Raw genomic sequence first — 26,741 nt, forward strand, 5'->3', positions numbered from 1 at the left:
GGACCCTTTGTACGGAGCTTGGCAGCGAGCATCAGATGTTTAGCATCCAAGGTCAAAAAAAGAGGCGTCTGCTGACCTTCCTCTATTTGGGGCAAGAACAATGGTTGAATCAGTTGACAGATTCTGGATGATCTCTTGGGCAGGCTCACGTTGTTAAGCTCCTGTTGGAGAGACTGCGAAGGTGTGGCAGATGTGCTCTTAACAGCGCCCTGTATTGAACTGTTAAACACGTCTAGAGTGTTCTTAGAGGCCGCAGCAGGGCATAACTTAGGTACATCCTATGAGGGGGCCGCTGGCAAGTCCCTAGTGGTGAGTTCTTCGTCATCGTATACAGATACGTTCATCAGGTCATCGGATCCATCACTGATACAAGTATGTGTCTCCTCGGGTTCCGCTGAGACATGTTTGTCCGTGCTTGCAGCCTGCTTTTTTTCAGTGATTTTATCTTTGGTGATGGAGCCATTGACAGTTACGTTGACTGTTTTGATGTTACGTAAGAATTTTCGGGAGTCGATTCCTCGTCTCGCTTTCCTTGACGGTTGATTTTTGGATTTTTTAGATAATCCATCCATGGTTTGAGGCTTAGCTGAGGAGGCCTTTTGCGCGACCACTGGATCCTTGAAGATGTCATACGGCAGGTGGAAGATTTACCCATACATTTGCTGACGTCTGTGGCGATTGATGGCAAGACGGTTCTTGGTTAATTATTGACTTTGAGGTTGAGGCCAGTTGTGGGTTTTGGAGTGCCAGGTTCGAATCAGCCTGACTCTCCTTTACTACAGCAGCAAACAAGCTACTAGACTGGCTTTGTTCCACTGGCTGGACATTTCCGTACGGTTGGGTGCAGGGCCTTCCGTCCTTCTTAGTAGGCCCAAGCAGCAGGGTGAGATCTGCAGAATTTGAAGTAACTGGGTGGGACACGTTAGTCTCTAGATTTACCGTGCTGCACAACGTGGATTCAACTTGCGCATGGACGGATCCAATTGGTTTATTAGGAACCGCTATGCTGCTGATTTGACTAGGGTCGCTCTCGAGTAGATTGGTCACAGCCAACATCCTGGGACTCCTCGAAGGCTCTGACATGTCAAGCAGCGGCGTTGGATGGAGTGCTACACTGGGGGCGACCTCCACTAGGCAAGCATGCTCTTTTTTTGCTGTTGAAAATTGGCCACAGCTTCTTTGGCTACTTCTGCTAGAAGTTTTTTGGTCAGATTTGCGTTTTTAGCATGTTCAGACAGGGTTTCGAGAGCCCAGTCGGTTTTTTTGTGCATCTCCTGTAGCACTTCCTTACAATGGAAGTTTTTGTTTTCCATGCTCTGCCGTTTGCTATTCATGGCAATGACCACCGATGAGAGCTCTTTTATGTTATCATTAAGGTTCTCGTACATTTTGATAAATGGCGCGGTGGATATGTCCATGGAAGAAATTATAGTCGCTTGTAGAACTTTGGCATGCTGAACTGTTTCTGGTACTTCCAAGTTTTTACATTCGGAACGTGGGCCTCTCCTGCCACGGTATGCTGGTCGTCGGATCTTTGGATACCGACGTTCCATTATGGACGAGCCAGTTGAAGCTTGATCAGATGAAGAGTCACTTGTGCCAGAGATGGCTTCAGTAGCTTGTCTTAGTGACAGATGCACAGCTGGCGATCCAAGTGAGTTACTGGGGCAGATGTTGACCATTTTGGGTTTTTTGTTCTGAGAACAGCTCAGACTAGGAGATATACTTGCATCAAGCCTCCTGCGTTTGTGAAGGGAACTTGCCCTCAGAGTTTGCACCAGGGGCTGCGTTGTAAGAGGACAGAACCCAGAACCAAAAGTGTCTTTTACGTGAACCTGCACGACCGACCCTCAGTTTGGTGTGCTTTTAGCGGCTCTTTATTTGTTGAGGTGAGTGAGGTCGAGTAACAGTTTATTGGCCACTTCCAATGAGTTTCTTCTCTCATGCCCTGGTGTCAGCTCATGAATTGACGGAGTTCCAGGCCGGACGGGGCTGAGCACCTCCCAGAGCACCGTCCTGAAGTGAATCGGCCCACAACCCCTCGCATTGTCGTGGGGCGGTACACACGGCAACTTTGTTACCGCTCGTGTTCCCGCTAATGAAGACTGCTTCGTCCCCATAAGTAAATGCCTCCTTACAGGTGTGCATGGACGTGGTTGCAGAAGTACCTGAGATGTCAAGGGCACTATAGAACCTAGACTGTGGTGACTCCAGGTTTGCATTTGTGTTTACATTTAAATTTGCATTTGCATTTAGCTTTGTGCACTCCTCCAAGCGTGATTACGGGCCGCTAGGGTCAGACACGGCACCGACCGCACACTCCTCACTTGGGTCACAGGGAACACCGTGATCACAGGGCGGCCGCGCGTTGGCATCCGCCATGACGAGCATGCTCAGCCCCTCGTCCCGCCCACCAGGGCCGTCACCCGGCGAGGAGCTCACTCCTGCACCAAGCAGCTCCAGGCGGCTGGCGACGGCAAGGTCCCCGGACACAGCGGGTCTGGTTCCCCCCACCCCAAGTCACCCTCGTCAGCACTATCCGCACACGCCGAGAGCCCACAGGACCCGCCTTTCTCTGCAGCGCTCAAGGGAACAGTGAGCGCGGACAAGTCCGCAAAGGTAACACTGTTTGTGTGCAGCTCCATACAGTTACAGTTACTGTGATTTGCATAGTGTTCGTGCGTGGTAGCACTTACTTGTAGAGTGGCTGCTTTCATTGCGGATGAGGACGATGGTGAGGCTGATGTCACTATAGTGCAGTCGTTTGGGCATGGGACGTGAGGCGGCGTGATGTGCAACGCCATTACACATATAGCAGGACTCCGGTTCTTATCGCCAGGTGTTAGCTCCAATGGTGACAACAGCTTGCGTTGGGCACGGGTTTCACGCATTATAGCGCTGCACTGCAGAGGTCCACGAGGATGCAGAAGTCAGACTGGTGGGACTGCTCTCCTCAGCTCCTCGGACTCCTCAGACTCTGCCCTGACTCCGCGCCCGCTCCGCGGGGGGAAATAGTCTTTGTAGATTAGGTAAATTATGCACACCCACAGCAGGAAGTAGACAGGGTAGACAGACTCTCCACTTCAACAGCTCCTCAGACTCTGCCCTGACTCCACGCTCATTCTACTAGAAATGCTTTGTGAAAGTTTTCGTCTGCATTGTGAATTTGAGGTGTTTAAGAACAGCCAAATCAGTGGCTCGCCCCCTGAAGTCTGCCTGAAATAAACCTTTACTGAGTCTAGCAATTATTGTATAGAATTCCAGAAAGACAGATTTGTTATTCCTATTCTTTCTTATTTACGGTCACTGCTCAAAGTGTTACACGTGTGACCTGAACAAGAAAGGCAGCCATTCCAGAAACAAAGAGCCACATGGCACTGACCACTGGCCACGAGCTTCAATACAAAAATGGTTAAAAAAAATAAAACTTTTAAAAATTCTTTTTACAGGTAGCAACAGTTGCGACCCCTGAGAACACAGGGGTCGCAACTGATCCGACGTCCCGAGCTTCAATACAAAAATGGTTAAAAAAAATAAAACTTTTAAAAATTCTTTTTACAGGTAGCAACAGTTGCGACCCCTGAGAACACAGGGGTCGCAACTGATCCGACGTCCCGGTCTCTCCATGTCTGAATCACACAGTTAAGAACTGCTGTGAGCCTGTGAAAATGAGCTGTCTACCTTTCAAATCACTCCCCTGTCATGCAAGTACTAAGCCTACATCACAGTTTCAATTGCCTAAAAATGCATGCATATGAATGCAGGTGCTAACAGTGAAATGCTTTATGTTAGTAATTGCAGGGCCTTTGTTAACAGCGAAGCTCAGGCGCCTTTTAACATCTGTGTCCTGTTCTGTCCAGCAACGGCTCTGTGAAGGTCAGCTAGGTCGACTCAATATAATACAACTTTTCAGAAGGGTGGGGTGCGGTGGTCGGGGCTGGTGCCACTGTAGAGCAGTGAATCCTTGAACAGGATTCGGAAGCTCGAGCTCTTTGATCCTCTTCTCTAGGGCCATGTGCCAATCATTGTATAGGGTGACTGGCAAGAGGCAGCGTTGGGTCGGACCAGAGCCGTCAGGGAGCAATGGGTGCTTCTGCATTCGTTGTTTTTAATTCGAACCACCACCTCACATACTTGTGTAGAGGGTGATCAGGCAAACCTGCCGCATAGTGAGGAGCCACTGAGCATGATTTTGTAGGCTAGGCTTGCACCACACATTGCTGGAACACTTAGGCTGTTGCCTGCCTTCCCCTGCATGTGATTTAGGCATCCAATTAGGAAAGAAAACTCCCAATGACACTTGTCAGAATACCTCCATACATACGCATGTCTGCCATAGGCTCCATTGTCATTCTTTGCAATCCCGTTCAATAAGTTGGCGTTTTTAGCACATACATTTTAAAGACTGGTGCATGTATATCAGACACAGACACGCAGCACGCACCATAAGTATGTAGAGCTCTAAGCATGTGTGAGGAATAAGCACTTGACTCCCTGCCCATAGAATGCACAAGATGTTGGGAGTTGAATGCAAAGTCTGGGCTCTTTATGCTGGATTCACCCCACATTTGCCTGTGACCAAGTTCTGTACGAACCCTGACATTGTATGCAGTGATGGAAAAGGCAAAAATGTGGTGGGAGATCCCACAACACAAGGGCCGGAGTGGGGGAGGAGTTGGGGGCGGTGCCTGAGGGGGCGTGGTCTAGAGGGGGCAGGGCTCGTAGTAAACATCCAGCAATGCTGGAATACTTTAAAAAAAAAAAAGCGCCTGCGACGGCAGCATTGCCTTTTACTGCGGCTTTGGCACTGGTGTGTAATGCACAATGCTCTGCTCGCTACATGTACAACTAAAAGTTGAAAGTTGTACATGTCTCGAGCATTGTGCATTTTTTAAAAAAAATTTTAAGTATTCCAGCGATGTTCATGTGCGACTGACTCTGGCCGATCCCAAGATCCGACTCCATATCTGGTGCCGGATCTCGGATCTGCTGAGAGCCGGCCCAATGACCAGCACTAATTGTATTCACTTAGGGACTATTCTGTTTGTTGATGCGTAAACAAAGCCAAGATCAGATCAAAATTTCATACAATACAATGGGATACAAGGAACATCAATTACATTAACATAATTTCATTGCTCAGATGAAGTGCAAATAATTAATAACACCGTGTCTAACCAATGGGATCAACACATGTCAATATGATTGAAACAAGCATTGACCAAGTCAATAATTGTGGATGTCGCGGAGGCAACAGCCAGGTATGGGCGTGATGTCCGGAGTACCCAGTTCTCATCAAAAGCAATTTAGAATAATGCATGCAGATTTGTTGACTTTTGTTCTCAAGAGCTCAGGTGATCGCACCATTGCTAAAGATCTGCCCAGTTAGCATAGTGGTGCATAATTGCAATATGCTATGGTAGGACAATAGTGTCAGATTTAATTATGCCCTTTTAACACAGTGAATCCAGAAAACATTATGTCCACTGAGGATTGTAGTATCATTGTCTGCTGTACCCGCTTATTATAACAGTCCCAGATTTCACAATACCCAGTTAACAGAGCAGCACTGCCCTCCATTATCATAATATGGCACAGTAAGGCGAGGTTCTATTATTGCCAATTAACACACCAGTCTGTACCAGTGCATATAGCGCATCACGATTAGTTTCATGTGACATGGAGCAGCAGCAGTGTTATGGGCTGGTGGTAGCCGATGTAGCACTGAGCAGGGCCGCCGGGGCTGGCATTAGTGAGATAAGATCCTTTGGGCCCTGGCAATTATTTTTTTACAAGTTAAGCACTGCTGGAGACATCAACGTGTTCAGGTGGATTTCAGAACCATCCCTGAGGGAGGGATCTGAGAGGCTGCCCTATAATAATGAACAGGGAAGGGGCACTTACATATAGCCAAACTCAGTTAAGGTAGAGTAGCTGAGCAGTAACGCCTGATCTTTAGGATATCTACGGGTGGTGTAGTAGTACAACGAGACACACACAGAGCACTCAAATGCATCAAATTAGACTGGAATTATAAAAATACTCTATTAGGCCTTAACACACTATAGAATGAAAATACCAGCTAAGAAGTACTTCTTAATAAAAATATATACATCTTGAGTTGAATAAGCTATGTATAAAGTAGCACTACCCTCGAAGACAAAGGCAATTTCCTGGAGTAAGAAGTTTGCATTTGATTCTAATTTGCATACCCACAATGCCTTGCTGATGTGGCCGGAACTGGAGTGGAACCTCCAGGAATGGCTAGTAGGTGGCTTCGTGGAATGTGTGCCTTAAATGGACTGGGATATTCAGTTAAGAACAGGTATAAACTGTAAGTAGTAAAGCAAGTGAAGATAAAAGAAAGTAATATTAGAAGCAATGGGACAGTTATTCAAATTCAGGCTACAATAATGTAGCACACTGCAAAACAGTGGAAACAATTAGAATATGAAACCCCTGGCATTTAAAAAGTCCTTCCCTGCTAAAGTAGGTAGGCCCCGTACCCAAAAGAGTCCCAAGGAAATACATTTGTCAGGGAGTTGTGAGCTCGTTAAGTGAGGAAAACAAGTATTGGCAGAGCCAATACATAAGTCAACTGCTGCAGTGATGAAAGAACAAAAGCAAGTTCTAGAGATCAGGGTTTCTCTCTGAAAACCACCACACTGGGGGACACTCAGGTGGATCCTTGGCCAGAACTCAACCGATCACGACCAGGCAAGGGAGAGGAAGGGTCAGGATTTGTGCCCATACAACTCTATGGTGGGGGGGGAGTTTCCGGAGGAGGAAACAGGTATGCAAGCTCACTCCCTGACTCGGATTCCTCTAGATTTGCTGGTCCTACTCATTTGTATTGTTGGGCCGGTTGCATGGGGCCCAGGGGCCGTGAGTCTGGAGGTTGTTTGTAGGGTCAAGATTGGGTCCAGTTAGATGACTGTTCTGAACTCCACTGAGACTGTTTCTGTGACTTGGAAGCTGGATGACCCAGGCAAGCGAAGGTGCAGACCACCACGAGTCCTAAGATAAAGTGAGAATCCCAGGACATGACGGAAGCAAGCAGCAGTGAATATAACCACACTCAAGTGGCAGCAGTCAACGTATGTGCTGGACACAAAGAAACTGATCTGGGAAAGCATATCTTCAGGATGGAGAGCAGCAGCAACTGAGGATTGTTTATAGGTCACAAGCTGTATAGTTGCTGAGTTGCAAGTCCTAATGTGGAACGGTGATCAGTACAGAGGAGATGCCATGAACAGAGCTGGTCAGCCTACAGGATCGTCCCAGGGACTTCCGAAGGCTCCAGAGGGCAGAATTGGCATGCAGAGGTCTAGAATGGTTGGTCCCAACAACCCAAGGGTGGAAGCACAGCTGGGGGTCTTCAGAAGATCAGATCAGAGAGGCTGGGGGCAATGCTGAATGTCTTCAACATCATCCTTGTGTCTTCAGTGGGCTGCAGCTTTCAAAGGGCTATTGGCTCCAACCATGATCTCAAGAAATGGCTGCAGGGTCTTCCATTTATTGTAGATTTGAACCAGGGTCACACCCCTACCCCATCAGCACACCTATAGTAATGATCTACAGCATTGACACTAGAAAGGGCTGTCCAATCCTGGACAGACTCCTGCCCTATATCAGCCCAGAGGGTACATGCCAAAATCAAGTAGGAACTAGAAGCAGAAGAAAGCAAATTTCTTCACAATGCAGATCTGCAAAATGCCTGTGATAAACTTAAAGAAATTACCACAGCCCTTGACCAGTTTATGGCAGCAACCCTAGAAATGAAACACAAACAAACTGGCCAAGGATATCAAAAACTTTAAAATTGAAAACATGTACCCTTATCTGGCAGTAGATTATAAAAACAAAAAGGAAAAGGAAAGAGTAGCCAATCTGACAGGGTCCAACAGGAACAGACGAAAATGGGTCATGTTCTCTGACGCCTCCAGCTCAGGGTCCTCTGTCGACCAGCCACAGAACCAAGGAAGACAATAATATCAAGGGCAATTTGAACCACCACCACCCCAGGTCTCTTTTTTTAGGGAGAGGGGCCCCAGGGGAACCATTCTGGGGCCCTCCACCACCCATGCCTATGCCCACTTACAATTACCAAACAATGGAGGCAACCATACAGGAGACGACGCAATGCTTGCACGTATTAAAGGACATTCCGATCTTCAATCCATCAGGTATTGAGCTAAGCAAAGCTGAAACATCGGTCCTGGAGAAATTACTATCCTTTGTACCCTCTAGTACTACCAACTGGTTCCAAAACCGTCCAAGACTAGGTCACCCTCCAGCCTGGCTTTGGCTGATCGTTTGGTGCTCTTAAAAATCACCAAAAGCAAAAAGAAAGACATACTAACACAAAATTGAAAATGCAAATGTATTTGTGTTCAGCACTGGAGTGCCCTCTACTATACGGATTGTGTGTTTATGTAAAGAAGGCGCACTCTAATTGGTGACAGTGCCAAAATAACATTGTACCTGTATATACTGTCACGTTTATTATTTTATTTCTCCACTACGATATGTACTGAATATATTTTGTTTTACAATTTCCCCTCCCCAAAAAAAAATAAAAAAATAAAAAGAGTTGAATAAGAATGCAATACTGATTGAAAACCCTTGTCATGAATAATGCAATGATTTGGGTCACAACTGCATCATTAACACTAGCTAAAATATTAAAAAGCTGTGTGAACTCCTTAATTGCTGTTGCTTCTCTATCTCTTAATTGACTTCAAGCTAGCACACAGCAGTCTCCTTCTGCAACAATGTAAAGCATGTTAAAATTGGTACTCTTTACGAAATAGGTGTTAAGAGAAAAATGTATGTGGCAGGATGCCACCTTCTTGTTTCAATGACTTTTAGCTCCTCCCACAAATCTGAGCTTTCCCTCCAGTTACTTACTAGATCACCCCAGCAATAGACATACCCATGGTCAGAATATGGATTGGGAACAGACAGATCCAGCCCCCACATCCAGACAGATGCACACAACACTGCTTTGCCTAGGCAAGTTGTGTCTTTGTCTGGGAAATGGCTTTCCCTATATAGCATATCCTAACATGAGAGGGCAGGAAGAACGCCAAAGGATAAGATAGTAGCCAGGGGACAGGGTGAAAAACATGTAGCACAGCCATTTTGTGTATATAAAAGGGTTGTATTCTGTAAAATACAAATTGGCATGCAAGAAAAACAAAAACAAGGTAGAAAAATACCCGCTATCCCCAGCCTGTGCTGTAAACATTATGCAAGTAACAGACGTTTTTGTAATGGGAAAAGGGATACACCTTTAAAGTGATGTGAGCTGCATAGAAATTAACAAGGAATTCGGGGGACAGGGTCACCCTTTATTAGTACTCTTAGGGACTGACCAGTGCCCCCAAAACTGATGAGCTAAGCAAGGTGTTAGGGACGATTTTCTGTTTGCTGCCTTCTTCACAGACATTTATGGTACATTCTAACTTTTTGCTATGGTTTGCTTGCTGACCTGACATTTTGGAGGCAAGTAAAGCACTCAGCTTTTCTTCCCTTGTTTTCTGCTCACTCTTAAAGGAAACAGATCAGTCCCTAACACCATCAGTACTGGGAGACTATGGGCCTCATTACAAGGTTGGCTCTAGGGGAAAAAAGTGGCAGTATTTCCGTTACTGCCAGTTTTCGTGCACTGTCAAATTACATGCTTGGTGGAATTACCACAGGCGGAATTACCAATCAGTAATTCTGCCAGGGGCAATTCTGCCAAAAATCCCCAATGGACTAATATAAATGGGGACTAACACTGCCTTAACACTTGCAATCCTGTGGTAAAAATTAAGATTTGATTGCTTGCTGTTATCGCTACTTGATAAAACATAATAATCTGTGTCAATAGCTCAAAAGGCTTCAGTTTATAAAATGGTTAATAGGAACTCCTCCCAAACCCAAAGGGCATCAAATAACCTCAATGACGATAGTTGGTGGCAAGGTAATTAAATGTATAAGCTAAAGCCTTACTAGTGATAACTTTTTTTTAAGGATTTGTTACAGTGCATTTTCAGAATCAACCCTGTGAACAGATTCAGAGATCCCGCCCTATTCTGGTGAACTACTATAGACACAATGGGCCTCATTACGACCTCGGTGGTAGCCCTGCCACTATTGGCAGCATGGCTGCCGCCGAAATCGCGTCCGGGTCCTCAGAATGAGGAATTACCGGGCCATTCCGAGTTTGAAAGGCCCGGTAATTCCTCCCTCCAGGGACCCGGACCCGGTCCTTCCCCATTCCCATTTCAGCCCCCATAGGGCTGAATGGGAATGGGAGAGGGAGCAAACAACGGCCCATTACGAGTTGGCCCGTTGTTTGCTCCCTATTCCCCTCGCGGGACCCGGTAAGCACGCCTGGTTTGACCAGGCGTTGCTTCCTGGGTCCCGCGAGGGGAACTCGTAATGAGGCGCTACGGGGTAAACGGCGCCAGCACCTTTTACGGCGCTGTTTACCCCGCACCACCAAGGTCGTAATGAGGCCCAAGGCCTAGTCCAACTATCTGGGTGGTGTGACTGAGCAGCAAGGCTTACACTTAGTGAGTGTGTGAGTGGTAAAGGGTTCAGTTAAGCACACAAAGAGCACACTTAATAATACAATTTAGGCAGAGTGTATACAAATAGCTGCTCGTGTCTTTTTTGGGCCTTCAGCAAACTGTTAGCAAGGAGAAACCACAGTTAAGTAACGCACTAAATCATTTACTTTTATTATATGCACGTTCACTTTGGTGTGCTCACTTTTTGCAATGCTGTTGCATCAGTATCAGAATACTGCAGAATAGTAAAGTAAGTGAATAAAAGAACCAGATAAGTAAGCATCAGTTAAAGAACTAATTTGTTGAAAATACAGAAGTTAGAAACACCATCAAAACCGTAGCATATAAAAAAGGTACTAGCCCGTAAGAAAGTCCTTCCCGGCTAGATAAGAAGGAGCCTTGTGCACTAGAGTCACAGGTCCCAATGCAGTTCTCTTAAAAGTCTGAACAGGAGATGGCAAAGTCAATAGGCAGTTTCAAAGGGTCTCAAAGTTAGTGAACAATTGAAGAAAGGTTCTTAGCAACTTAGCAGACCCTCTGCCAATCCAGCCACCTCAGGGGGAACCCAGTGGACTATCTTTGAGCAGAACTCCACTGCTCACAGTCAGGTAAGGAAGAGTTAGAGTAAGGACATAACTCTCATTGAATCCCATGTAAAACTGGAGGTGGGCAGGAGCAGGTATGTTTATTCGCTGTCTGTACTCTGAATCACTCAGTGACCACTGTTGAAATTCCTGAATTCATTGGGCCCACTTTTCTAGTGCCTTATTTCGATGAAGGAAGTCCAGGGGTCTCCTCTCAGGTACAGGTCACTTTTAGAGTTGGGTTTTGGGTCAGGGTAGTTGGCGGTTCTGTGCTCTGATGGATACGTTCTTGACACTGGATAGCTGTACACCTCTTCTAGACTAAAGAAAGGACTACCACTGCTGTGACGACCTCAGAGGACCCCAGGACATGTTGCAAGCAGTGATCAACGTGGCCACTCCAAAGAAATGGCTGCAGTCAACCCTTGTGGTGGAAACAAAGAAACTGGTCCTATAAAGCCCCTCTTCGGGTTGGAGAGCTGTAACTGCAGGAGGAGGCTTCTTGTTTTGAAAGTCGAGGATCTGAGGAGTCCCAAGGCTCAACTTGGGATCACGGCCGATGAATCGAAGTAGCTCAGGAAGAATCTGGTCAGCCCGCCAAGTGCTTCTGCAGGTTTCCAAGGGCAGAGTCCTCCAGCAGACTGGTTGTTCACACCAGACCAGGGGTCAAAGCAACAATGAAGGCGTTCTGTAGATCAGCAAAGGAGCAAACCATCACTGGGACGCGTTAGGGAGATTTATCAGTTTTACGCTTAATCCCCTCTCTTTGTGAGACCCCCATCTCTTGGTGCTCGACTTCTGGACCTTTTTCGTATTCTCCTGAATGAGGGGAGCCTTTCCCCCCCTTCCTCATTCATGCTTTTCTTCTCTAATCATGGGAACTTTTTATGTTTAACCTTATATTATGGAGTCTTGCTTTCCTCCATATCCTTTAAAGGCATCTGTGTTACACCTTTGCAGCACACAGCACCTTATGTGCAATGTTGCTGAGGGCCCTTTGGGTTTTCCTTTTTATATTCTTTTATTTTCCTTAAAAACTACTGTTCTTAAAGAAAGAGGGATACTTTCTATCCTTCCTAAACTTTTACTTTTGAGAGATCAGCACACCCCGCCTTATGTGGAGTTCTGAAGGGATACCTAGTATCCCACTTCTCTCTGCTCCTGTAACATTTTGGCTACAGTAACAACCCTATAGTTATGTCTGGTGGCAGTGGATGTGTTCTACCAGCTTTTATGCAATTTCCCACCGAAGGCTGTATTCACAGCTGCGGTTATGCAAAAGAGAGTCACCCCTCTTACAACATGGTGGGTCCTTTCTTATTTTGCTATTTCTTATGTGGTTGTTCTATGTTAGCCCTTCTTCTATCCTGGGAGGAAGGGGTCCTTGATGTGAGTTTTGTCTTCAGCGGGAACCCTTTGTGTAGCCCTCGTGGCTCCAGTGTGTCTGCGAGGAAAGGAAGCAGGGGAGGAGCCCAGAACTCCGCTATCCTTTGTCTGCTGATGTGCCTGAATGGAACCAGTTCCCACTGGGGGGCTGGATGTCCCAATTAGAAAGCCACCTACTCCTTTCTGTAAACTGCAGGTAGAGTTTGCAGAGGTATGAATGTGAAATCCTAATAAAAGGTAAGGAGCCTGAGGCAGAAGACAAGTCGACCACTGGAACAGAAGACCTGAAGCAGAGACGCTGGCAGACCCTTCAAGTAATCGCAAAGAGGCCACCGCTGTCCTGACTCAGTTTTCAAATCGACAGAGGAGTCCCAAAGAGGATGACTCCTTCTCTTTGGATGGTGGGACCAACTTGCCATAAGACAATCAGTTCCCATTGGGGGGCTGGCTCTCCTGATTGCAGAATGAGCCATCCCCTTCCAGGGCTGCAAACTGCCAATCCAAGGGGACCTCCAACCCAATTTCAGTGCATCTTCCCGCGAACAAAGCCTCCCAGGACTTTGGTGAGCTACAGTTTGACCTCCAGAACAAGATCCCCCGCCTCAAAGTCCCCTCGCCAGAGTGCAGGACTGCAGTATTGAGGTAGATTGACCAGGCGGTAATCGTTCACTGTTGGAGCTTGTAAAAAGGCGCCAAAACCGTAGACCGACATGGGAGTCTAAAGAATTCCTTTCTGAGGGTCCTTACTTGCATCTGCTGATGCGACATCCCTTCCAAAGTACCCCCTTTCGGCACCAAGAACAAAGGAACAGGAGACCCGGTCCACTGCTGCTGCATAGTAGAGAATCCAGCTGCATCTTCTTCAATACTCATAAGGTACTGGGGGGCTCAAATAGTAGTAGTTAGCTGAAGCCAATTAGTCACTCCTGTGTCACGGGGTGTCCACCCATACCCATTGCCCAGGCATAACAGCTTGTGCACCGATAGGAAGTCCTTTCCAAGGTCCCTACTAACTTTTTTTATTCCACTTAATTTAAGTATCCGGTGGAACCTTGCCTTCTCTGCTGCTGCACATGACTGCACCCCTCCTCAACTGACTCTGAAGAACTCTTAACTAGTTAGGCAATGGACTGCTAAAGTATAAGAATTATTGAAAAGCATTATAAAGCAGTAGATTGCTGTTGCTAGTGTGGATTAACCTTGTTTCCTTACAACAGAACATTGCCTAAGTGACTTTACAAAGTGAATTGATTTATCATTGAACTGTGTTCATGACTGGTGCAAGCCACTACTATTGAAGCATTCACCTGAAAAAGTGTTGCTTATGGTTTCTATGTGTGCTAGCTAAACTAAATAGTAATTACTTACTTTTGCCTTGTGTATATAAAATATAACTACAAGTGTGTGAGAGTTAATTGTACTGACCTACAGCTTGCATGCTCCTCATAAGATAAGCTTGGCTGCTCTGCCATTCTACCAAACCTTTGGCTAGTACAGACCGGTTATTAAGAGGTGGGGCCTGTATACCAAGGGATAGTTGTACAGAGTCTGACCTGCTGGTAGAGTTTTGGAAAACTCATCTAACATGACGGTTAAAGAAAGTACTGATGGCTGCCTTCCAGTGACCAGTGACGATCTGAGGAATGACTGCAGGAGACCCCTTTTTATCAAAGATTGAAGCTGGAGTTCCCCCCCTAGTCCAGCAATGGCAAGGATGGGCACCATTCAAACTAACAGGGACTGTCCAACACTGGACAGCCTCTGGACAACACATTTGTCCAGCAACAGACACACTTTGGCATGGATGTGTACTGGGAACAGACAGTCCCATACCCCATCTGGCCACACACATTCCCCCACTCTGGAAAGCTGGTGCTTTCCCTTGGAAAGTGCTTTCCATATCTGGCAATTCCAGCCCTGCGAAGGCAGGAAGATGGCCAAAGACTAGCTAAATATCTTGTGTCAGTCATTTTTGAGTATATGGTACTCTATTTGGCATTAAACAGTAAAATGTACAAGTGCATGAGGAGAAATTAAAGGAAAACGCAACAAAAAGTATCCACTGCCACCAGAACATCCTTGACCTATGTTAGTAACCACAAAGTTACAAATGACAAAGTTTAAGGGACACAAAGTGTCCATACCATACTTAACTGTAAGGTGATGTGCGCTGGGAAAATTAAACAGTATTTTACAATGGGCACGGATAGTCATAGGGACTGAGCAGGGCCCCAAAAACAAATGAGCTTAACAAGGCAAGTAAAGTAAAAAGGCTTCCCTTGCCTCAAGAAAATCAGAAAAGGTTCCAGACAATAGCCAAAAGACAGGGTGTCCCATTGAGGTCTATGGTATGGGGAGAAAGCAGCAAAACACATCTTTCCTAACAGTTTCCATTAATGCAGCCATAGTAAATCTATCACTATTTAATGAAGCTAGCTAAAGCAATGATATCTTGACTTTTTGTGATGCTAGTCAGCATAATGGTAGAAAGTGGTCTCACTAATGCCAGAATGCACACAAAGCCGTGATCAGGTCTTCAGGGATACAGTGTAGAATTAAGCATGCAAACCTGTACAGTCATAGTAAGCTTCAACCATAGTATCCAGAGGCAGCAAGGTGAACAATTGTGTAGTCTCAATCGTGCAAACTATAAGTATTATCTTTGTTATCTCAGATCCTCTATAAAACAGGATATGCCAACGCAAAGGAGTTCTTATTTCAGATACAAACTTGCCCAAGTCAGCCAGGACATTAGCTATATCAGGCAGTATTCATCCTGCCAACAAGGATCTCAGCCATGCCAAACAGGATGTCAGTCATGCATGGCTGCAAACTCAGCCAGCATTAAAGAAACTCCCACCTAGCAAAACATGTGGCTAAGCTCCAACTTGCTCCCATTGCTGCCTTACATCAGCCGCTCAACACACATTAAAAGACTGCTGTGCACTGGAGGCAGGCTGGAAATTGGTACAGCAAAAGTGCTGGGTGGCATGGCCCCGTTACCAGCAGAGAACACAACACAACACAACTTGATTGTCATATTACAACAAAGGGGCTGTAACGCTGTGGATGTGAAAAACTATTGGGTCTGGAGGAGAGTGCAGCCATGTAGCGAAGTGTTGAGCATTTCAGTGGCCCACTTCCTGAGAAAGCCCATGGCACCGGCTGGGAGAAGCTAGGGTAAGGCATTCGCTGGCAAAGTAAAGCGGTCTACTCCACTGCATGGTTGGCTCTTGGGGCATCCTAGCACAGGCTGATTGCCGACATGGATTTCAAGTGTATAGATCAATAGAACTATTTAAAGTATTGAGAGCAGCGTTGATTTGCATCACAGCAAAGAATGATTGGTGAATAAAGAGGTTCTCATACTGAACAACTGAATCCGAGATACAAATCCTAAGAGTCCTGTAGGACGACTTAACACGTGAGGGTAAATGAGGAAGGAATGCTAAAGTCTACAATATCCATGATACTGAGGGTGCCACTCACTCTATGACTTTAACTGGACTTTTGGAGATGGCGCAGGACTTGCTGGCTGGGGTTTTGTGTTTCTTCACCCAAAGACTGGCGAATGAAAAAACTATGTGAGCAGGTAATGGGCTCCACGAAGCAATATCGCACTGCGGGTGGATCCAAATAAATCGGAAAGAAAGAAGGAAGGAAAGAGAGAAAGACCTTATGGACTTACCCGGTCTGAAAGATTTCCCAAGATAGAATGCAAATGAGAGATTTGTGGGAACCTCAAAACGGTTAGACGAAAGGGTAACTATGGTCACTGGTTTGAACTAGAGACTAAATTATCATTTTCAAGACCACTACTAAAAGTCAGTCCTCTAAGGGCAATCCCTCAGTCAGGCAGGCTGATGGGGTGGGAGATTTGACCGCACAGTGCGGGTCCTGAAGCAGCTGCACTAGCTTCTTCATAGGAGGTGCACTCAAAGTGAAAATGTCTTGTGGAAGGACAGAAGCAACTCATTATTGAGACTGGAAACGCAACGCCGCTGTAAAATAGCCACAGGCTAAAGTGTTTTTCTTTTAATGCAATTTACTTCTGGAAAACACTTAAAGCTGAATTAAGGATTACATCCAACTATTTGTACTTCTAGAAGAGCATGAAAGTCCGGTTTTGGCACCAGGGCTCTGGATAAGTGTCAACTACATTTGTTTATTGCTCTACTGTTTGATTTCTTTATATTGTTACATATTTAAGGTGTAGTAATGTCATAACTGATGGCATCAGTAATTTCATGGTTGACATAATTTATGATGCCATTAGTGATGTCACAGATACATTGTGATGTAATCTGTGATGTCATCTGTGGCATATGACAGTGCAGCATGGTAGCCGAGTTAAGATTCAATAGCAGATTGTTTTGAGTGTTCTTTTTGTTGCAACCATAATGCCCATTTCTCAAAGTCGTTCATGATATTTCAAAGGTTTTCATTAGGGCTATAACCATGAATTCTCTTTAACTAAAGTATTGTTCACCGAATGTAATATAAATATTTTTTTAATTGGCCTCTTTACGAATTGGGCGGTGTGCCGGCGGTAAATCCGCCGGAATACCGCCCAATGAATTACCATTACCGCCACTTGGTCCAGCGGATTTACCACTGGATTACAAGTGGTGCTGGTGTTAGTCCCCATTAATTTAGGGATTTTAGTGGAATTACCACAGGCAGAATTACTGCCACAATAATTCTGCCGATTTTGCCAATTATGCTGCAGAAAGTGGGAGGATTTATCTCAAGCATGATGCTGGAGGTAAATTACCCATTCCTGCTCCAAACTCGTAGTGTGGCAGTGAGGGAAGAAGAACAAGTTATTTATCTGTAACTCCTGTTCTCCAGCATGGGTCTGGCATGGATTCACTTGCTCATGAATATTCCCTGTGGTCAGGCTGGGAATCCTCGGTAAAGAAAAAAAACAGTTTTGCTTTAGCCTGAAAACTGCATTTTTTCTCTAAACCAATCACTGTCCTTTAGGTCATACTGCCCCCATCCAATGACAGTCGTCACCCTAAGCGCCATCCCTGGTGGCCATCTTCAGTTTTGGTATACCACGTAGTGGCAGTATGAACCAAGAAGAGCCACAGAAGGTAAGAAGGGACGGTTTGCATGTAAATCCATGCTAGACCCATGCTGAAGAACAGGAGTAAGTAACTTGTTCCTTCTCTAGCACGGGGTCTGGCATGGATTCACATGCTCAAAAATACAATTACACAGCAGTACATATACACCACCACAGGAGGTGGCAAGGCTCAACAGAAGCAATACAGTTACCCATGGAACAGGCTCACCTCAGGCAAACAAGTAGCATAGCACTGCTTAGCTGACCCTGTAGATGTCAAGCAGGGGCACACCAGATAGAAACGCGCTGTTGTCACTGTGATGGCTCTGGTGGAATGGGCTCTCGGCCGGCCTGGAAGGGTTTAGATAGCCAGACGATGAAAGTGCATGATACAGGCAGAGAGCCACCTAGATATGGGCGCCATAGACAGGGCCTTCATGTGATCCACAGGTCCAAAATTCACAAAGAGTTGATATGGCTTCTGAAAATCCTTCATGCGTGCCACATAAAACTTCAAGGCACGAGCAACGTCCAGCAAATCAAAGTTCTTTCCACCAGCGTAGAAGGGTTCGGGAAGAAGACTGGCAGAACCAAACGCTTGTTGAGGTGGAATTCTGAAAGAACCTTCGGCATAAAGGTGGGGTGAGTCTGCAGCACCACCATTGTAGCATGGAAGGACAAGTGCGGCTGCTTGCAAAAGAGGGCCTGGATCTCCACGACCCACCTTGCCAAGGCTTTTGCCACGAGGAAAGCCATCTTCCACGAGAGAAATGTCAGTGGGGCCTGATGGATTGGCTCCCATGAGCTTTGCCAAAACCATGTTGAGCATCTAAACTGGAGCAGAAGCCTTCACTGGTGGAAAAGTCCTGAAGAGGCCTTTGAAGAGGAACTCCTTGACGAGCCTATGTGGCCAGGTGTCCTGGTGAAACAGGACATGGCAGCCAGATGCACCTTGCTGGAGGCATGAGCCAGACCAGCCTTGGCCAACGAAAGCAGGTACAGAAGGAGCTGCAGAGATGTGACATGTAGCAGTGTAATTTTGTTGAGCCCTGTACCACACTGGACTCCCCCAGCACTTTTCCCCTCCCATCTCCCCTGCACTTGCGCCATCTAAATGTCACTAGGCCTAGTAAGATAGTTTTGTCCTCCCTATGTCTCCCCTCCCTTGCATCGCCGCGCCTTGAAACACTTGTGTATAGGCACGTTATGAATGCCATACCATATCACTGTGAAGTGTTTCTGTTTATAGCCATAGCCACAACGTAGAGGAAGCTCTGGCCTTGGCTAGGATCTTCTTACATTCCATCGACAGAGGATAGTGTCCAAACTCTAGGGCTGCAGGAGACGGGCCGTGAGGCTCAGCAGTATCGCCTCAGTCTTCTCTGGCGAGAAGATCGGGAAGTTGACATTTGAGGGAACCTGCTGGCTAAGCTCTGGCACTGTGAGTTGGTCGAAGTCACGAAGCGGTCGATCTGGGGTTGACCCCAATCATGGAAAAGAAGACATACTTGCTCTTGACGAAGTTCCCATTTGTTGGTGGAATGCAGCTCCCTGCTGAGAGTCTGCAATAGTGTTCTTGGTGCCTGCCAGTTTAAACGGGACGAGGAACATGTCCTGAAGAATGGCCCATTGTCACATGGTCTGGGCTTCCAGGGAGAGCGCCAGGGAGCACATCCCGCCCTGCTTCCAGATGTAGAAAATGGTAGTATTGTTGTCCCTGAAGATTCTAACCACCTTCCCTCGCAGCAACGGCAGGAATGATTTGAGGACCCAGACATCTGCCCAGAGTTCGAGGATGATGTTAAGGCCCTTTTCCTCTGGGAGCCAGAGGCCTCGGGCATCCAGTTGCCTGGTGTGGGCCCTGCACCCTTCCAGGGAGGCATCCCTGGTGACCGTCACGTGGAACGGTGGAAACTGGCAAGGAGCTCCTTGCGTGAGAAATGGGCGCTCCCCCCACCATCGTAGAGCTTGCTGGAACTCCTGGGTGAGGGTGCGATCATGTCTGACAAAGAGCCTGAGACCTGCAGCCGCTTTAGTCCAGAAACACCTGAAGAGGCCTCAACTGCAGCCTGAAAAAAGGGACGAGGTGGATACAGGAGGACATCATGCCCAGCAGTGACTTGATAGCTCGTACCATTGCGGATTATGCCGACAGATGCTCCACCTTTCCCAGGATGGTCATCACACTCTCCTCCTAGGTGTAAGCCAGGCATGCGAATGTGTTGAGATGGGTGCCCAGGAACAGAGCGTTCTGCGATGGTTACACGCAGGACTTTGGATAATTGATGGCAAATCCAAGCTGCGTCAGCAAACAAATGGTCTCTGCCGTAAGCTGGTTTGCCAGTGCGTGAGAGCGGAAGCGGGTGAGCCAGTTGTCCAGATATGGGTAGACATGGATGTCCTTGAGAAGTAGATGCGCCGCCACTGGGGCCAGGCACTTAGTGAACACCCTTGGGGCCGATTCCAGGCCGAAGGTCAAAGCCTTGAACTGATAGTGCAGCCCCTGGATCACAAAATGTAGAAACGTCTGATGTTTTAGGTGGATGGGGACGTGAAAGTAAGCGTCTTTCAGATCCAACATCACCAGGAAGTCCCCCTCCTCCAGCTGGCCAAGCACCTGCTGCAACATGACTATTCTGAACTTTTGGGACTTCAAGTACTTGTTGAGACATCTTAAGTCTAGTATCGGCTGCTACCCTCCGGTCTTCTTTCGATCCAGAAAGTACCTGGAGGCCCAAAGGTGCTGGCGGATGGATTCTATCACCCCCTTGCTTAACATGGCCTGAACCTGCTGAAGCAGTTGAGTGTAGTTCCTGCCACGCCACAGGAGGAATTAGAAGTTGAAATTCCAAGGCATTACCCTGATGAAGAACGTCCAGCACCCATTTGTCTATGGTGATGGTCTTCCACTTGTAGACAAAGTTTGCTAGCCGGCTGCCCACTGGGGTTCGAAAGTGGGTGGCCGGATCCACGTCCGGTTCGGGCCTGCTTGGCCGTATGCATGCTGGCCTGTGGGCGACGACGACACTGGCCACCGCTGCCGTAGGCCTGTAGGTAGCCCCTGTAGGCCTCCTGGGTTGTGGTATGGGAGGGTTGATGAATGGGGGTGTTAAACCCCTTGAAAGACCTGCCAGACTTCCCCCTCAATGACCAAAAGGACGACAACCTCCTCTACTGCAATGTAGACTACTACATCTACTGCAAAGCCTATGGAAGGCGGGTGATTTTCCCGGGGGTGGATAATTAATCCAAAGTTGACGAACACCTTGAAACAGGTTCACTTTCAACTTTTCCCAAAGTGGATCGAGAAAGTGGTTAGACAACACAGCTCGACCCAGCCCGGCCACACCAAAAGAACTCGGTCACACTTACCCAGGAGCTCAATGGTTATTAAACCCGCAGTTACACCTTAAAGGATAGTGCTAACACCTGGAGGCTATCCAGGGTAGGGAAGGTCTTGTGGTTCTCTCTAAACACTGCCCACCTTGTGGACGAGGTAGACAGGTTTAACAATAGTGAAGGGCTGAAAGTTTCCTTTACCCACAGACATCCCTCACCTGATGAGCACAGTATCTTGGAGTGTACAGATCTTTCACAGACCTCACGTTATTGTATTTTATTCGTTATGTTAATGTTACAACGATCGCATATAACTTGTCACGTGCAGATCACCTCTCACCTTTTGTAAGTTCTCTTTATACCGTTCAGTGAGGCATGAAGCATATAGGCATGGGAGCTAGTTCATGCAGTGCTTATCCAACATGCGTACATACGCTGTGTATAAGTCCACTTCAATCAAGCCATCCTTACCCACTTAAGGGTGAACGGCATCGCAAGCATCTACCTCCGGTACAGTGATGTTGATGGCTGATGGCTGCAGGACTGGAAGACTGCTCAGTAATCAGCTTAGACTCAGCTCGACTTTGCGTACACTGCGCGTAGCAGTCAAATTTTTGTAGGTTCTCTCCTCCCACAATCACGGAAAATGGGAACGAGACGAGACTGGACTGCAAGACTGCTCAGTAATCAGCTTAGACTCAGCTCGACTCCACCCCATTCATCCCCTGTTTCATCCATGCCTCAGTTTTGGCAAATTGTGTTCCCTCCAGCTTAGCTTGAAAGAATCTTGGGTTCTCCCATTACTCAAAAAACCCCAACTTAGACCCCCGCAGCCCTTAACAACTACCGGCCAATCACCAAGGTACCATTCCTGCTAAAAATCTTGGACAGGGCAGCCTACAATCAAACACAACTCTTCCTGGAATCAAACCAAATACTAGGGAAACGTCAATTGAGATTTCGACCTGGCCATGGAACCGAATCAGCCCTATTAGACCAGAAAAATCAAATGGACAACCTCAGAGATAAAGGTAAGGCCTACTCCTTGACCCATCAGCTGCTTTCGACCTGGTTAACCACAATACACGGTACCACCACATCACAACAGCAGCAAACTTCTAAGAGGACGCCATAACCTGAGTCACTTCATTCCTAGACAGGAGATCACTAAGTGTCTTCTCAGTCTTGGTGAACGGCCCTCCAGAACCCAAACCATGCTGCATACAGCAAGGCTCATGTAACTCCTCTACCCTGTAGAATATTTTCACCAAACCCCTTTTCGACCTCCGGGATGACCTTGGCATAGTCTACATCAACTATGCCGATGACACGCAAATCCTTCTACCCTTATCAGGATCACACAAGAAAGACTCCACGATGATCAATGAGATCGAAGTCACCATCAGGACCTGGATGGCTATGAACAATCTCTGTCTAAATGATAAAACAGACATTTTGGAAGTAGGATCGCCTACAAGGTTAAAAAAACATCCACCATTTTACGAATCATTCCAGATCGACGATATCAAAATCCCAGTTTCAGCCTCTGTGAAAACACAGAGTACACCTCAATGCCACTCTCTCGATGACCAAACAAGTTAATGCCATTGCCTTGTCGGCCGCATATACAGCCAAACTTCTCAATGCAGCCAGGAAATACCTCACACCAGTCAGTTGCCTGACTATTGCAAGATCAATAACCAGAGCAAGACTTGACTATTGCAAGGCCCGCTTCGCAGGCACCTCTAAAAAAAATAAAAACATTGGCAAAATGCAGGTAATCCAGAACAATACATTATGTGCGCCACTCAACATCTCTAAAAAAAATACCACATCTCTGCACCCAGAAAAATGGCACACTGAAAGGATTAAATTCAAAATCCTCACCATCACGCACAAATGGCTGTTAAACACAGCACGGAGTACCTAGCTCAGAAAATCGTCAAAGCTAACCCTACCAGACCGATCAGAGCTCCCTACGTCCACTGAATCATCACTCCTAAATATACATGTGCCAGAGGACGAGGGACAAGCTTCCCATCCATGGCAGCCTCCCAATGGAACGCCCTCTCGCCCTTGCTACGATCGGAAGTCTCTCACTGGGCATTCAGAAAAACTTGGCTCTTTGCCCAACTATGCCCCCACCAAACTTCGAAGGACCTATCCCATACAGTTGACCACGTCATGCCCTCGGCCTTCTTGTCCCCCCACCCGTGAAATTTCCTATCTTCTAAGATTATGTAATGTTTGATGATCTCGGTATATGTACCATGCAACAGGTTCGCAACAGCGCCCTGATGCCCGTGGGCTTGGGCGCTTTAAAAATTAAAATAATTTAAATCTGTTTAAGTGTGTGCTGTTCTAAACTAAATCACGTTGAATATGCTACAAGTAAAGAGTCTCATCACTGACATAAAAAACGAATGTTGACAATGACTGGGTATCATTATGAGTTTGCGGTAAATCGGCTGATTAACCATCAAACTCGTACAGACTACACCACACGGTCCTGTGGCATTACAAGTTGTGGTACGGAGGTGTAAATCCTCATTTTTCCTTGTGCATTTTTTGCGGATTTACCGCGAGTGATATGGGGATTCACCTCCAGCAACTCCGAATTTGGGGGTCTGTAAAAGTGGCGGTAAATCCATTAACACCACTTTTCACCTGCACCACTGATCTTATAATGAGGCCCGTAGTAAGATCAGAAAGCATGCTAGTGTTGCCTAGAATCAAAACTCTGATGCACTGTGAAACACTTTCCCACATTAGCAGGGTGTGTAGCTCCTGCGCTACATATTTGCTTAAATTAAAATAACATTAAGGAAGGTTTCTATTTTTTTTTTTTATGGTTTGCTTAACACCTGCCCTCAAAAGACAGTTTTTAGATTTACAGATTTGGATTATTGGCCATGTGTTCATAAATTGTCAAATTAACTTGTAGTGGGAGGCGTTGTATAGCAGGTCTGGCTGAGCTCAATTTGGAGTTCAGAGTTAATTGCTGATGTGTTCCCTACATTATGACCAACACTGTATATGTTAATGATGTTGCTAGTTTCCAATATTTTAATCAATTGTAAGGTTAATAGTAGTTGATTTTAGTATGTTTTATTACATATGCAAAAGCAAAAAGGCAAAGACAATGAAGTGTGAGAAGCCAGAAATGAGACACAGACACAGAGGACACATTTATAGTATTATTATGGTATTTATTGAGTGCAGACCTGGCTTTGAGAAGCAATGGAGCGCTTTACAGAGGTATACAGTACAGACGCATGAGAGCACTTTTCAGAGGTAACAAAAGAACAGATATACAGCGGGGGTCGGATAAAGAGGGACACAGCTGTACTGGGTGGCAGGGAGCATAGGGGAGTGGGCGCTATCTAGCGAGTCAGATGTGATGACGTAGGTGTTGAGGCAGAGAGATTCCTTGAAGAGGTGGGTCTTGAGTTATTTTCTGAATTGTAGGACCGTGGGGGAGAGTCTGATGCGGACAGGGAGGAGGTTCCGTAGTCTTGGGGCGTAGGCATAACAGGCTTGTTTTCTGGTCCTTTGCTTTTTGCAGCAGCGGATTTCAAGTATGCACGTGTCCTGGCTTCTGGTGGTGCACTGTCTGCTAGAGATGCCGAGTATCTCCTCAAGGTAGCTGGGTGACTTGAGGGCGACTGGCTTATAGATGATGCAGCAAGACTTGAAGGTGATTTGTGCATGCAGTGGGAACCATGAAAGGTCGATATCTGCGTAGACTCTTGTTGAGGCGTGCAGCTACGTGTATGACACTCCTCAGGGGCACAAGGGAGGACGACAGGAGGCCTTCAAGAAGTGCATTGCCCCCATCAGTTGGGATAGGACCAGTGCTTGAACAGTGGATCTAAAGCTGTCCGGAGGGATGAAGGGCTTGACATTTCACAGTGGGAAAAGCTGATACCAAGCTGTCCGAGTTTCCTTAGCTATGTATGTCTTGAAGAAGAGATGTTTGTCGATGTGGAACCCGAGGGACTTGGCACAGGAGGTGAGCGCAGGTGTGAATCCCTCAGAGTTTATGTTTCATAAACAGGTCTGTATGTCTGGGTGTTCAGTGTTGTTGGTGAGGAGTAGGAATTCGGTCTTGGAGGGGTTGAGCTTCAAATATGCACTGGACATCCAAGACTAGATCAGCGAGAGGCAGGTTGAGCCTATGGATGTCCTTGATGGAGTCGATATTGAGGTATAGCTACGTGTCGTCTGCGTATTGGTGGATGTGGATGTTGTGTGCGGGTAGGAGACATATTTTTGGTTATAAACGTTTATGAAAATAATTGGGGTTAGAAAATGCCTCACTAGCCCTATCCTAGGAGGGATTTCACTACCTCAAACCAAAAACTACAGAGTCTGTCCAGTGTCAAGATGTCCAAACAAAAGATCTGTCCAGTGTCCGTAATCTTATTCTGGCCCTCACACTCAAAATAAACTGTAAAAAGGTGTACATGGGATTGTTTGACTTTTCCAAGTGCTAAAATTTTCAAGTTCAACACAAAAGTTTCAATTCAACATAAAGGCTTTTTCTCATGAACAATTGTCTTCTTCCCAGGGCTTAGCTCTCTTCCCTAGGTTCCTTAGATCAACTTTCACCAGGTCAATAAAAGATGAATTAACTTTCAAGGGGGTTACTCTCTCCCATCAGTATTCTCACATCTTTTGCGAAATTGGCACAATTCCACAAGCTTTCTCCTCCTTTAATATTTTACAGTTCTTTAAGGATATGTCTTCTCCTAAGGACGTCTCTGTTCTCTGTATAGTTTCCAACAGTTCATTAATTCAAGGACCTTTCCTTGCAGGTCTTTACAACAGTCTTAATATTTATCTTCACCTGGGCATACCTCTGCCAGGTTGCGTTGCAGTTTCATATTCACCTGGTGTACCTTCCTACCAGGACTTCATTACTTAAACATTAACCTTCACCTGGTATGCTCTCCTGCCATGACTTTGTTACTTAAATACTTTGTTGCACAGATACTTAACTTCACCTGATGTATTTGCTTCCCAGGACTTTAGTAGCTGAGCCACTCTTTCTTGCATGTTATTGTTTAATTACCCGTTAGCAATTTGCTTTATAAATACTCTCACTGTTCGAATGACTTTGCTGCTTCCTGCGTTCTCCAAAAGCCTTTCCCTTTATTTAGCCACCCGGTAACCCACTTGCTTGCTTTAGGTTCAGCACTTATTTCTGTTGATGCACAGCAACCTTTATTCACTGGCAACCCCGTAACCCTATTTCCTTCCCAGGGCTTACCGGTTGTCTCCAGCACCTCTCCGTTCCTCTCTGCCTTGCTGTTATACCTTAGCATGCGCTTCATCCAGCGCTGCAGTCTCATGGTGTCGTTTTTCGTGATGTGCGGTTCCCACGGCTATCTTGCTCTTAGCTGTGGACAGCCTGCACTCTGGCTTCTCAGTTTCTTCATCGGGTCTGCCTCTCCGACTTCTGACACAGCGTCCCTGCCTTCAGTGCAGTGCTCAGCAAGCTTACGGTTCACAAGGTGATTCGACGTCTGTAGCTTTTCTCTCTCCTGCCTGGCAGCTGCGACCAGCCCCCATTTAAACAACCCAGTCAGCTTACTTATTTTCCAACAACTTAACTGCAGCGTTCGCTGCCCGGTCCTTGTGATCATCATTACTCTGTCACTATTCCTCGTGTCAGTTGTTCTGTAATTGGTTTCGGACTGACTTGGGGGAAGTGGATACTGAGCTTCCTGGGGAGTGATCCTCATTACTCACCTGCCTCTTCCTCATCCCAGCCAGCAATATATTCCCCCTAATAGG

At 46.4% G+C, this 26,741-nt stretch overlaps 1 protein-coding gene across 4 annotated transcripts in view; it reads right to left on the bottom strand.

Moving 5' to 3' along the window:
* The window catches only part of ACY1 (aminoacylase 1), a 247,772-nt gene that overhangs the window by 96,520 nt on the left and 124,511 nt on the right, over nt 1–26,741 (bottom strand). The window lies entirely within an intron of this gene.

This window comes from Ambystoma mexicanum, chromosome 2p (genome assembly GCF_040938575.1).
Source record: "Ambystoma mexicanum isolate Mex_15411 chromosome 2p, UKY_AmexF1_1, whole genome shotgun sequence".
Classification (NCBI taxonomy): domain Eukaryota; kingdom Metazoa; phylum Chordata; class Amphibia; order Caudata; family Ambystomatidae; genus Ambystoma; species Ambystoma mexicanum.